Here is a 12,961-nt window from a genome sequence, read left to right as displayed (position 1 = left end):
GTGTACATAGCCTTTACCTAAGTTGTTACATTTATCTGTATATAAATTTGATCACAACATTAGACATGAAATATAAGTTGCTAATAGTTCATAAATAAGTTGATACATGATCTCTGCATAATTTGTTAAATCTTCTCTATATAACTTGTCAATTAGTCTGCATGTTAGTTTGATATATAAGTTGCTACACACTTGATGCATGTTAGTTTAATATAAGTTGCTACATACTTGATATATAAGGTGCTAGTATACATACAACATAAGTCGATAGTAGCATAAAACATGTTTAAAATATATTCAACATTGGTCTTATTTTGTAGATCTCATCGTAAGGAACACAATAGTGCAAATGATTTCAAAAATGAACACCGTACAAGAGAGTTACGAGCAATTAAATAAAATAGACTCCATTTTTCCTCGCTGACATCATCACCAGGTCATATGAAAGCGACATCCGTACCAATCCGATTGCTTGCACTGCACCGTATGTGCCACGCTTTTGTTCTTAGGGACACTTGGCAGTATATAATTGGATTGTACCAGAAAAATGAGAGGATGTCGAGGTCACACGCTGACTCCTACGCGTGACCCATCGCGCCTTAACTTCATCCTTTCCCATATTTTGAAAATTTTCCCAAACATTTATTTTCTTTACAGGAATTTAGTATAGGAAAATAGTTGACTGTCTTTCTGAATTAAATAAAATAATTCTGTGTGTGTTGCATTCATGCCAATGCATTCTTAGTGTTTTTGAAGTGCAAAAGTTTTAAAATACGTTTAGATGACGATTAGGTTTCTCCGAGAATTTTTCGGATTTTTTGGAATTTATTCTCATTTTTCCTAGAGCTAAATCCAATTTTTGGAAGATTCTAGAATCCTTTTAGGAGCTCCAAATATTTTATTTGGACTTCTGATGTCCCAAACTATCTCTAGGATTTTTCCTAGAATTTTTGGAATTTTCTGGATATTTTTCGTGCTTTAAAAATATTATCTAGAATAATTTGGATTTGTTTACGCACCGGAAGTTATACTCCGGGAAATAGAAAAATCCTAAAATCCTTGTGGACCGAGCTGCATACAACCCGACCCGCTCCTGCCCGTCGATCCCTTGGGCCCAATCCACCAGCTCATCTCGTAGTCGCAGCTTCTCTCCAGCCACCAGGCGCATCACGCCTGCACTACCGCCGGCCATCCTCATCTTGCGTGCTAGGCCAACCTCGAGCCCCGCATGCCCAATAAGTAGCAAAGGGCGAGCCCGTGCCCCTTCTTGTTGCTCGCCTCACCCGTGCCTCTGCCGCGCCACTACCGTGTCAGCTTTCTCGCATAGCGCCGCCACCTGCACCAGCTCGCCCAAGACATAGAGAGCAAGCTATCATCGGCACAAGCACCATCGAGTCCCCGCACAACTCCTCTACCCCATGCCATCCTCGAATCGCGCTGCCTGAGCTCGGCGTGCACAAAGAACCAAGCCATCGCAAAGAGCAGAGCCTCCGCCCAAGTTCCATCCACCCGATTTGCCGCCTAGGGGCATAGCTAGGTGAAGCCACAAGGACACCCTTGCTGAGCCGCACGAATGTTTTAGGCTTATCGCCAATTTTCTCCCCACCGGAGCGCCACCAGCCACCACTGCGTGAAGATCGAGCTGCCCGCCACCGATCCCATCCACTATCGATTCCTGCCAGCGCTGCTAGTCCCCGACCATGGTGAGCACCTCCCCGAGATCCCCTCGCCCTCCTCTCTTGTTTCCCCGCCTCGGCCGAGCCCATCATCGCCTGGAGCACCGCCGATTTTGCCGGCCAGGAGCCACGTTCGCCATAGGAGCAAAAGCTCTGAACTTTTGTGTGGCGGAACCGTCCAACTTAAACTGGTTTAAATACGCCTAATTGCTGCCGACACAGCAATTATCCGAAACGCACTTAAAACAGTATAAGTCCGGTTGTCCGTCGAGTGTCCCTAGGACTCCTCGAAAGATCCACGTTGTGTCTCATAGCCATACATCAGGATAGTATCCGCGATGGGATAGCATCAACAAATATTATATTTTTACATACATACAAAAGGTACGAGTTAATATAGAACATAGATTGAAGCAAACTTAATAGTGCAGTGTTAGACAGAGTTCTAGGACTTGAAAAGATAAACGGTTCGGGAGGAGATGAGCATTATAAAACTTCTTCTAAGGGTATTTGTGAGACTCATAACAATACCCTAGGGCTTCGGGGCTTCCTCCTCGGTGGACTCCTGCGGTGCTTCTGAAAAGATAGCCACAAGGGATAACCCTGAGTACGGGGTACTCAGCAAGTCTTACCCAACTAACCAATATAATAGTTTTTCTTGGAAGTACATGATAGCTTTTTGGTGTACTTGGTTGATATATTTTTGCCGAAAAGCTTACTACAAGTGATGCCTTAGTTTTATCTTTTATTTGGGTTAAGTCATTACCTAACCATTCTAGATGATGAGAAGAAAGTAAACGCAACAATAAGGTATTAAGTCATACATCAAACATTATTAGAAAGATATGTCATTCATGAATTTATACTACGATGCTCAACAGTGATCAAGTGCATTCATAACCGAGAATTGCGGCGATCCGGATCATATTACATCCTGCAGGAGAGTACCCTGATCACCAGTTAGATACGACTGTCCAGGTCGTACGTAACGACTTTTCGATTAGCAAAACCAATGATTGGGAATAAGACTACCCGGACCTAGGGACGCACCCCCACATGGGACCCCACGTCTGGCCCGATCACCATGTGAGTTTCAGCTACGCCCCTGCCAATCTCCAGCACGTCAAGCGCGGGTACGAAGTATTCCCGATCAGAGAGTTTACTAACCTACTGGGCTTTACTGGTCCCACACCCAGTAAGTGATCAGATGATTATCACTTGATCAAAGGTTAAGACAATGAATCGAGCCTTAACCAAATTAATCTAGCAGACAGAACTTACATCCATAGCTTCTGTCCGCTTCTTACTTTCTATACCATCTTCCATAAATAACATGTATGACTCAAAATTTTTCCCTAAGGTTGGTAAACCAAGTATTTAAGCAACTAAGCAATTCTAGACTTGGGTTATCTACTAAAGGTTGAACAAGTGGCAAATATGTCCTTAAAACAAGGTATGATCATGCACAAGAATGGGTTCCAAGCAACTCCTAGACTTGGTGCATACATATAGCAAATAACTGAATATAGGACACATGAAATATTGACTTCAAAATAATAGGTGTATTGCACCGGGGCTTGCCTTGTTCGCTTAAAAAGATAGTACTGTCCGAAGGGTTGGCCTCGCAGGGGACCAATTCAAAGACTTCTTCAAACTCCAAAGATCCTTCTGAAAATTCCAAGTCATCTCCTTCTGGCGCTTCGGGGTCTATAGCACAACATATGCAGGGGTTAGGAATGCAAATTTTTGAATAAAAGACTATACAACTTTCCTTCATGATAAAGTTGCAAGCCAACAAGGACTATACAATTTATCATGATAAAGTTGCAAGCCAACACACAAAAACCCGAAAAGATTTTTGCCCACAATTTTTATTTCCTTAACTAACCTTACTTAAGGCCTTTCTTTTATTTTTAGAAAAGGTTATCATTATTTTCTAACTTGAAAACCTAATTTCTTATGAGTTAATAATAATTTGTGATCATGAAAATGTTATTCCATATTTTATGCATTTTATAAAGATTAAGTATTTATTTAATTACCTTAAAAGAAAGGCATTAAATAAATACCTAAATTTTTATTATTTTCCTAGGGTATAAAAATTTTAATGCATAAAGGAAAATAAAACAAGCCTAACAAAATTGGTTTCACTAATTTTGGACACTTCTAGAAATTTCTGTGATTTAAATGGTGAGATTCGAATTTAAACTAATTATTCTATGAAGGAAATCTAAATTTTTCCGAAAAACACCCCCGGGTAACTTTTCTCACGCGGCTCTACTCTACCCCCTCTCACTTGCGCTGGGCCCGTGGCGTGGACCCACCCTTCTCCTATTCCTTCTACCCGCCGGCCTCCTTTCTTCCTCGGCCAGGCCTTACTGGGCCGATTCTCCTCCTCTCTTCTTTTCTTTCTACCGGTGACGGCCCAACGGCCCACTTTTCTTTTTCTTCTTTTTCCGCAGCGCTGGCCTGCTGGCTTTTTCTGGGCCCCCGGCCTTTTTCTCACGGCCATCCGACTCCGGCTTCCTGGGCCTTCGGAGTGCTGGCCCAACAGACGCCTGCGCCCGACCGGCCTTCTTCTCCTCCTCCTCTTTTCCACTGACGCGCGGGCCCAAGGCTCCAGCGCCTTCTTCTTCCTCCCGCCAAATCCCGCGCGCGACAGGGGACGGCGCGGCTCGCCGGCCGGCGGCCTACCGGCGACGGGACTAGGTCGGGAAGGCATCTCCGTGCCCTCACGCACCCGTGCGCGGCAACAGCTCCGCGGGAGATGGCCGTAGCCACTCCCTCCACGGCGGCGGGCGGCGGCACCTACGGCCGGTCGCGGCTACGCGCGACGACAGCGCAACCTACCCCAACGACTACTACTACACCATCCTAGCATCCCAAGGACCTGCCTAAGGCTACCCAAGAAGGAAGAGAACGAACGCAAGGGGGTGCTCATCGTGAGCGGGAGGTGCGGCGACGGCGGACAGAAACGACGGCGGTTTATGGCGTGCCGGCGGAGAGGCTGGGCAACAAGCTGCTAGGGTTGCTGGTGGGGTGTGGGTGGAGGTGTGGACAGAGGGAATCGACGAGAGCTGCGGTGTGGTGGGGGTATTTCACCCGACGGCGGTGGCTTGGACAGAGGAGATGGCGGCGGTAAAAAGGGCAGCGGTAGAAGCGGCGGCGCGGGAGCGGTAAATATACAAAAGACTTACCGCGCGCATGGTTGCCACCGTGGTCTACCCATAGGCTTGCGTGGTGAGGAGGTGGCGTAGCTATTGCGCTGGCGAGCGACCGACGACGGCAGCGGCGACACGTTCTGCCTGCTCTGTCATCCTCCCCCTCCTTATCTCTGGCGCCTGAAATCTTCAGAGCCAAATTGTGGTTGATTTTCAATCCGATGGTGCACATGTGTCTTAACCAAAGTTGTAGATAATCTTGAGCTTTTCAGTTCATATGTAAACCTTTGCCCGAGATAAACATCCAAAAGTCTTCAAATTTGAATTTTTCTCCGGCACCTAACTGAATCCTTTTGCCCTTCCATTCAGTTTCGTCAGTCTCCTTACAGTGCCATCTACCTCACTTTGTGAATCAATTTAGTGATCCAAATCCTTTTCTTCCAGTCCAACTTCTCTCCATTTGTGTTCTACAACATCCCAGGGTTCCATTTTGCCCATAAACATGTACACCTTTTACTCTCCATCTCCCTGAAATCGACTCCAAACTTGGCCATATGTTGCTGTTCAGACTTAGTCAGATTCAGTGATGCCGTTACAGTGACAAGATGCTGACTTTAGGCCTTCATTTGAAATATCTCCCTCTACTATTTTTGATCGACAACACCCAAATCTGGTAGTCCAAAGTCCATACTTTAATAAGGTGTAGTTGTCTTGATCCACTCTTTTGAAAAATTCAACAGAATTCCATTTTGAAAATGGACTCTGGGCTGTTTTTCTGAATGCCCTATTTTCGGACGGTGAACAGTGATTTCAGTTTTTCCATTTTCTTCTTTGATTCTTTTGAGTATTTAGGATCAATTGTTGTCCCAATTTTTTGATCCTTGAGTTCTAGTCACCCTTACACCTTCATTCCATATTTTTGCCGAATTTTTCTGAATTTTAAATTCAAAATTCAAATTTCGGTCAAATTTGACCCGAATTTGATTTTTGGCCAATTTCTTTTTCTTTTCTTCACGAATTGCTTCCATTTCTGCAAAAGTCACTTTGATGACTTAAACGGCAGGTATTACAGCCTCTCCCCCTTAACAGAATCTCATCCCGAGATTCCCGGGGTTAAATCTTTGGTTTTGAGAATGGAAAGGAAACTGCGTCAGGTCAACTATTCTTCTCTTTTCTGTACGAGGATAGTGGGGTGGTGGCTTTTGTTCATCTGTTCCTGACGGTTTCAAATAATTCAGGATATTTAGACTCTAGGTCTTCAGCCTGTTCCCAAGTAGCTTCATCCGGAGTATGATTTTTCCATTGTACCTTGTAAAACGTGATACTCCGAGTTCGGGTATCTCGTGTCTTTTGATCCAGAATTTTAATAGACCTTTCCTCATAGGTTAGATCTGGTTCGAGCTCAATTTCTGGATCTTCTAGAATCTCTTCTGGAACTCTTAAGCACTTCTTAAGCTGGGATACATGAAATACGTCATGTATAGAAGTAAGTTGGTCTGGTAGTGACAGCTTATATGCCACTGGACCCTTTCGTTCCAGAATCTCATAAGGACCAATATATCTTGGGGCTAACTTACCCTTTATTCCAAATCGTTGTACTCCTTTCATCGGGGATACCTTTAAGTATACAAAATCTCCGGTATGGAATTCCAAGGACCGTCTCCTTTTATCCGAATAACTCTTTTGTCGGGACTGGGCTATTTCCAAATGTTTGCGAATTTTCTGGACCTTTTCCTCGGTTTCCATAACCAGATCTAATCCCAAATGTGTCCTTTCTCCTACTTCTGACCAATTCAAAGGGGTTCGGCATCTTCGACCATACAGGGCTTCGAAAGGTGCCATTTTAATGCTAGCTTGATAGCTATTATTATAGGAGAACTCGGCTAGGGGCAAACATTCATCCCATAGCTTAGAGAAGGTAAGGACACATGCTCTTAACATGTCTTCCAAGATTTGATTGACCCTTTCTGTCTGTCCTCCAGTTAAAGGATGATAGGCAGAACTTCTAATTAGAGTAGTGTCCATGTCTTTTTGCAACTGTTCCCAAAATCTGGAAACAAACTGGGAACCTCGATCAGAGATAATTGTCTTTGGTACTCCGTGCAAGGATACGATCCAGGCTATATAAAGTTTAGCATATGTCGACACCGGATAGGTAGTCTTGACTGGAATAAAGTGAGCTGACTTAGTAAGGCGGTCGACAATAACCCATATGGAATCATAGCCTTTTGAAGTGGTAGGCAATCCAACTATAAAGTCCATGGAAATATCTTCCCATTTCCAAACAAGGATTCTGAAGGTTGAAGTAAACCTGCCAACTTTTGTAGTATGGGTTTAACTCTTCGGCAAGTATCACATTCAGCTATATACCTTGCAATTTCAGGTTTCATCTTGGCCCACCAAAACCTTTGCTTTAAATCTTGGTACATTTTATTGCTTCCGGGATGAATAGCGAACTTAGACAGATGTGCTTCTTCTAAGATCAACTTTCTCAGGCTTTCATCCTTAGGAACTACTATCCTTTTCTTGAAGTACAGCCCTCCATCTTCTTCTTGATTGAGTTCGGGGATCTTTCCTTCTGCTTTTTGTTGATAGAGTATCTTAATCCATGGATCTTCTTTTTGGGCTGTTATAATCTTTTCCCTTAGGGTATCTTGTATCATAATATTCTGAAGGGTGCCTTGTTTGACTATTTCCAAACTTAAATCTTCCATTTCCTCACATAAGGTCTTAAGGTTAGACTGGACGGTAGTGCAGTGGCATTGGGCCTTTCTGCTCAAGGCGTCGGCCACCACATTAGCCTTACCAGGATGATAGTGGATTTCTAATTTATAATCTTTAATCAGTTCCATCCATCGTCTTTGCCTCATGTTCAAGTCCATTTGAGTAAAGATGTACTTCAAGCTTTTGTGGTCAGTAAAGATACGACATTCACTACCCAAAAGATAGTGTCGCCATATCTTTAATGCATGCACTACGGCAGCAAGCTCTAAATCATGGGTAGGGTAATGCTCTTCATGATGCTTCAATTGACGAGAAGCATAAGCAATAACTCTGCCTTCTTGCATAAGAACACACCCTATGCCTGTTCCCGAGGCATCACAGTATACGTCAAAGGGCTTCTCTATATCAGGTTGAGCTAGCACCGGGGCTGTAGTCAGCAACTTCTTTAAGACTTGAAATGATTCTTCACACTCAGGTTTCCATTCAAATTTTACTTCTTTCTTCAATAACTCTGTGATTGGTTTGGAAATTTTTGAGAAATTGGGAATGAACCTACGGTAATAGCCGGCCATTCCCAAGAAACTTCTTACTTCATGAACAGAGGTCGGTGATTTCCAATCCAATATGTCCTTGACCTTTCCAGGATCTACTTCAATTCCTTTTTCGGACAATATGTGCCCAAGGAATGGAACTTTCTTTAGCCAGAATTTGCATTTACTGAACTTGGCGTACAACTGGTGTTCCCGGAGTCTATTTAGAACAATACGCAAGTGTCGTGCATGTTCCTCTTCATTTTTAGAAAAGACAAGGATATCGTCTATAAAGACAACCACAAATTTATCTAACTCTGGCATGAACACTGAATTCATGAGGTAAATAAAATGCGCTGGGGCATTTGTTAGTCCGAAGGACATAACCAAGTACTCATACAGTCCATATCGGGTTGAGAAGGCTGTTTTAGGTATGTCTTCGGGTTTTATCTTAATCTGATGGTATCCTGATCGAAGGTCGATTTTTGAAAAGACCTTGGCTCCAGCTAGTTGGTCAAACAACAAGTCAATCCGTGGCAACGGATACTTGTTTTTAATGGTTACAGCATTCAAAGGACGGTAATCCACACATAGCCTTAATGTGCCATCCTTCTTTTTAACAAATAGAGCAGGGTAGCCCCATGGTGAAGTGCTAGGTCGGACAAAACCTTTATCCAACAATTCTTGGAGTTGTATTTTCAATTCTGCTAACTCCTTAGGTGGCATTCGATACGGTCTTCTCGAGATAGGAGCGGTGCCCGGTTCTAACTCTATGGTAAACTCTACCGCTCTATCAGGCGGTAGTCCAGGCAGATCTTCTGGGAATACATCTATAAACTCATTAACCACGGGGATAGATTCTAGAGTCACTGCTCTAGTCTTTTTGACCATCTGGTCCAAACAAGGATGAGCGGGTAATTGGAGCTCAAAAGGGCGGCCTTGGTCATCTCTCATACTAACGACTCGATTATCCATATCGATTTGAACTTTATGTTCCTTCATCCAATTTACCCCCAAAATAATATCTATCCCTTGATCTTCCAGAATTAAAGGATAAGCACCCACCTTATTTCCTTCTAGGTTTAAAATCACATTGCGAGCTACTTGATTGTATTCTGAGTAGCCCCAGTAGCTTGAATAGCATATTTGACATTTAAGGTGTGTACTTCTAGTTGGTGTTGCGTAACAAACCTTTTACTTATAAAAGTATGCGATGCACCTGAATCAAATAAAACCATGCCAGGATAATTGTTAACAAGGTACATACCTGCCAGAATAGGCTCTCCTTCTGGAATTTCCTCCACGTTCATATAATGAGCCTGTCCTGTCCTGGTGTTCACAAACTTACAACGGACAAACTTCTGCCCAGTGCCTTGACCAGAGGTTTGAGCCCTTAAATTTGCGTTTCCCCCAACCTTGGGAAAACGGCAGTCCCGGGCAAAGTGTCCCGGCTTTCCACAATTAAAACAAACCTGTGGATTTCCTGGAGGAGTAGGGTTACGAAACCCGAAAGGTGGCGCATTTCCAGGACGAGGAGCATTACTGGGAGCTCTAACATTCCAGGGCTGGAAGGGTCTCTGCTGAAATGAAGGTCGATACGTGGGTCGAGGAGGACCTCGATATACCACCTTCATTCTTTGTGGAGCACTCCCAAAGGTTCCAAAAGGAACATTCTTCCTTTTCAAAGCTTCTTCTTTCTTTAAGGTTTCGTCTAGGATTCTCATCTTTTCTTCCGCGGTGATGGCTGTACTTACCGCAGAGCTATAGTCGGCAAAAGTGCAGGTGGACAACTTCTCCTGCATTCTTGCATTGAGCCCTCGAAGATAACAATCTCTTTTTCTGGACTCGGTATTGACATGTTCTGGTGCATATTGGACTAAGTGGTCAAACTCATTGGTATACTCAAGAATACTGCGGTTCCCTTGCTGTAGCCCTAAGAATTGCTCCAGTTTCATCCGCATGATACCTTCCGGCACAAACTGTGTCCTGAAGGCTTCCTTAAAGTTCTCCCATGTAACCTCCCTCCCAATTGGTTGCCTAGCCAGATAGCTAGTCCACCAGGTCCCAGCAGGACCTTGGAGCTGGAGTCTTGCAAACTCTGCCTTTTGAGTGGTGGTGCACTGGGGGATTACTCGAAACTTCTGTTCCATTGTTTGAAGCCATTCGTTAGCTTCAAGGGGATGCTCCGCCTTCAAAAATATTGGAGGACGAGTCTCCGGGAACTGTGTGTAGGATACACCCCGCTCTGGATCTCGTCAATTTCCACCGTTACCGGTGTTCTGCACGATCATTTGAAGTAATCGAGCCTGTTCGGCCCCTGAGTTCATAAGGCTGGCTATAGCATCTGCCAGTGTTGGAGCTCTCGGTAAATTCTCCTCATGGCCCCCTGACCCTGAAGCTCGTGGACCTCTTGGATCTGTCATGTTGTCAAGAGTAAACAGAACATTAATATTTAAGGTGCATTTTATCAACAGTTCCCTGCACACTAATATTTCACATATCACAGCACGACCATACATAAACCACACTTATATACATATTTATTTATAGTACATGACTTGAAGTTACTCTTTACAAAACCACCGTGCTACTCTGTCCGTCACATGTATCTTACATAAATATATTACAACATTTCTCAGTTAGGGTCTCACTTCACCCATCGTAAGGGTAGATGCCTAGTTCTTCGGCATTCAGTCCTAGTTGGGCCATTGCTGCTTGCAGAATATCTTGGTCTACTATCATCAACGTCTGTCCTGGAGGGGCGACAGGTGGGGCCTGATTTACTGAGTTCTCACTTCCTGATTCCGGCCCGGGGTCGCTCGAGGTATAAGAAGTGTAGGATGCAGAGGTACTAACTCCGGAATTTCGCTCCATCTCTTCGGGATCTTCCTCTTCTTCCCCATCTTCTTGCTCCGCTTCTTCCCACTGCTGCATTGGCCCGTAGCCTTGTGGATCTAGCCCATCGGCGTTTGCATTGGCCCAGGCAAATTGTTGATTTCCCACAGGAGCTTCACCCTGATCATCTTCCATGTCAACATCAAACCCTTCTAAGTTCTCATGAGCGTACAGATCAATCTCAGGAGCTGCAGGTGGAGCAAGATCTTCCTCCACTCCTACCACATCCACTAACTGGTCTGCTTCTTCTGGGTTCAGTGGTTGGGGCTCTTCTGGTGGTGGAGGTTGTGGAACATTAACGATGTTTTGCACAGGTACCTGGGCCTGCATTTCCTCCAAAGCCAGACGGAGTGATAAGATCTCGTCCAGCTGCTGGAATCTTTCTGCTTCAAGCCTATTAACATTGGATTCGACTTCCTCTCTTGCCCTGTCTGCTATGCTCCTGCTGGCCTCTATGAATCCTTGCATTACCCTGAGTTTCTCTTCATATTCATCGATTCTTCGGGACTGCTCCCTCATTATTTTCTCCATGTCGTGTTCTCTTGTCAATGCCGCTTTCTTGTACAATTCCTTATCATGTCTGGCACCCATTAACTCCATCTTGGCATCTTCATTTTTTTGCCTCTGATTGTAATACTCTCTAATGCAAGACTGATGTAAGTTGTACATGGCCGTCATGTAGTCAGAAGCAGCAGCAACCAAGATGTCGTGCTCTACACGAGAAGAGTTCTTCAGAGCTTTAATTCTCCTCTTCCAGATCCCGTCATCTTGATTCTTCATAGGATAGAACTGAGCAGAGCTCGACCCTATCTCTACTTTGTGCTTTTCACATAACTCGATAAGAGCAGTCATAGCCGCCCTTTCAATTGTGTCATTGAACTCAAAGCCTGACTCCATTACTTCTTCTAGACGCCAATTGGGATTGGTGTCTTCATCTGGAATATGCACATAAACAGTGCAGTACTGTTTGTGACCCGTATCTTCCTTCCTCCAATAATATTCTGGAGGGTTATGAAAGCCTAATTCCTGTAGCGTCTTCCATAGCAACTGCACAAACCCTGGCTTATCCAGATAATGGCCGCGGGTCCATCCATCTTGATCAGTGTAACCTTCTTGAAACATCCTATAAAAGAAACGAGGTCAGGTCTAACGGCACTCACCAAACCCAAAAGTTTTTAAAATATGCTTATGCAACATGATGCAACGATTCCTACGGACTCACAAACTCATATACACACTCGTAGAGAAATTGGTGGCATCGTAATCTCTCCCTAAATAACATACTACCGAATACTAGCGACACGCAGCAAACAGTTAGCATCTGCAAAACAAACAACCAGTTAACACTACTGCCACCTGTGACTCATGTTTTCTTTATTTTAAAATAGAGTCTCAGTTTTTAAATGGTAATATCTGATACCAGCTGTGGCGGAACCGTCCAACTTAAACTGGTTTAAATGCACCTAATTGCTGCCGACGCAACAATTATCCGAAACGCACTTAAAACAGTATAAGTCCGGTCGTCCGTCGAGTGTCCCTAGGACTCCTCGAAAGATCCACGTCGTGTCTCATAGCCATACATCAGGATAGTATCCGCGATGGGATAGCATCAACAAATATTATATTTTTACATACATACAAAAGGTACGAGTTAATATAGAACATAGATTGAAGCAAACTTAATAGTGCAGTGTTAGACAGAGTTCTAGGACTTGAAAAGATAAACGGTTCGGGAGGAGATGAGCATTATAAAACTTCTTCTAAGGGTATTTGTGAGACTCATAACAATACCCTAGGGCTTCGGGGCTTCCTCCTCGGTGGACTCCTGCGGTGCTTCTGAAAAGATAGCCACAAGGGATAACCCTGAGTACGGGGTACTCAGCAAGTCTTACCCAACTAACCAATATAATAGTTTTTCTTGGAAGTACATGATAGCTTTTTGGTGTACTTGGTTGATATATTTTTGCCGAAAAGC

This window comes from Setaria italica, chromosome VI, assembly GCF_000263155.2.
Source record: "Setaria italica strain Yugu1 chromosome VI, Setaria_italica_v2.0, whole genome shotgun sequence".
Taxonomy (NCBI): domain Eukaryota; kingdom Viridiplantae; phylum Streptophyta; class Magnoliopsida; order Poales; family Poaceae; genus Setaria; species Setaria italica.
Note: the sequence above shows the minus strand (reverse complement) of the source record.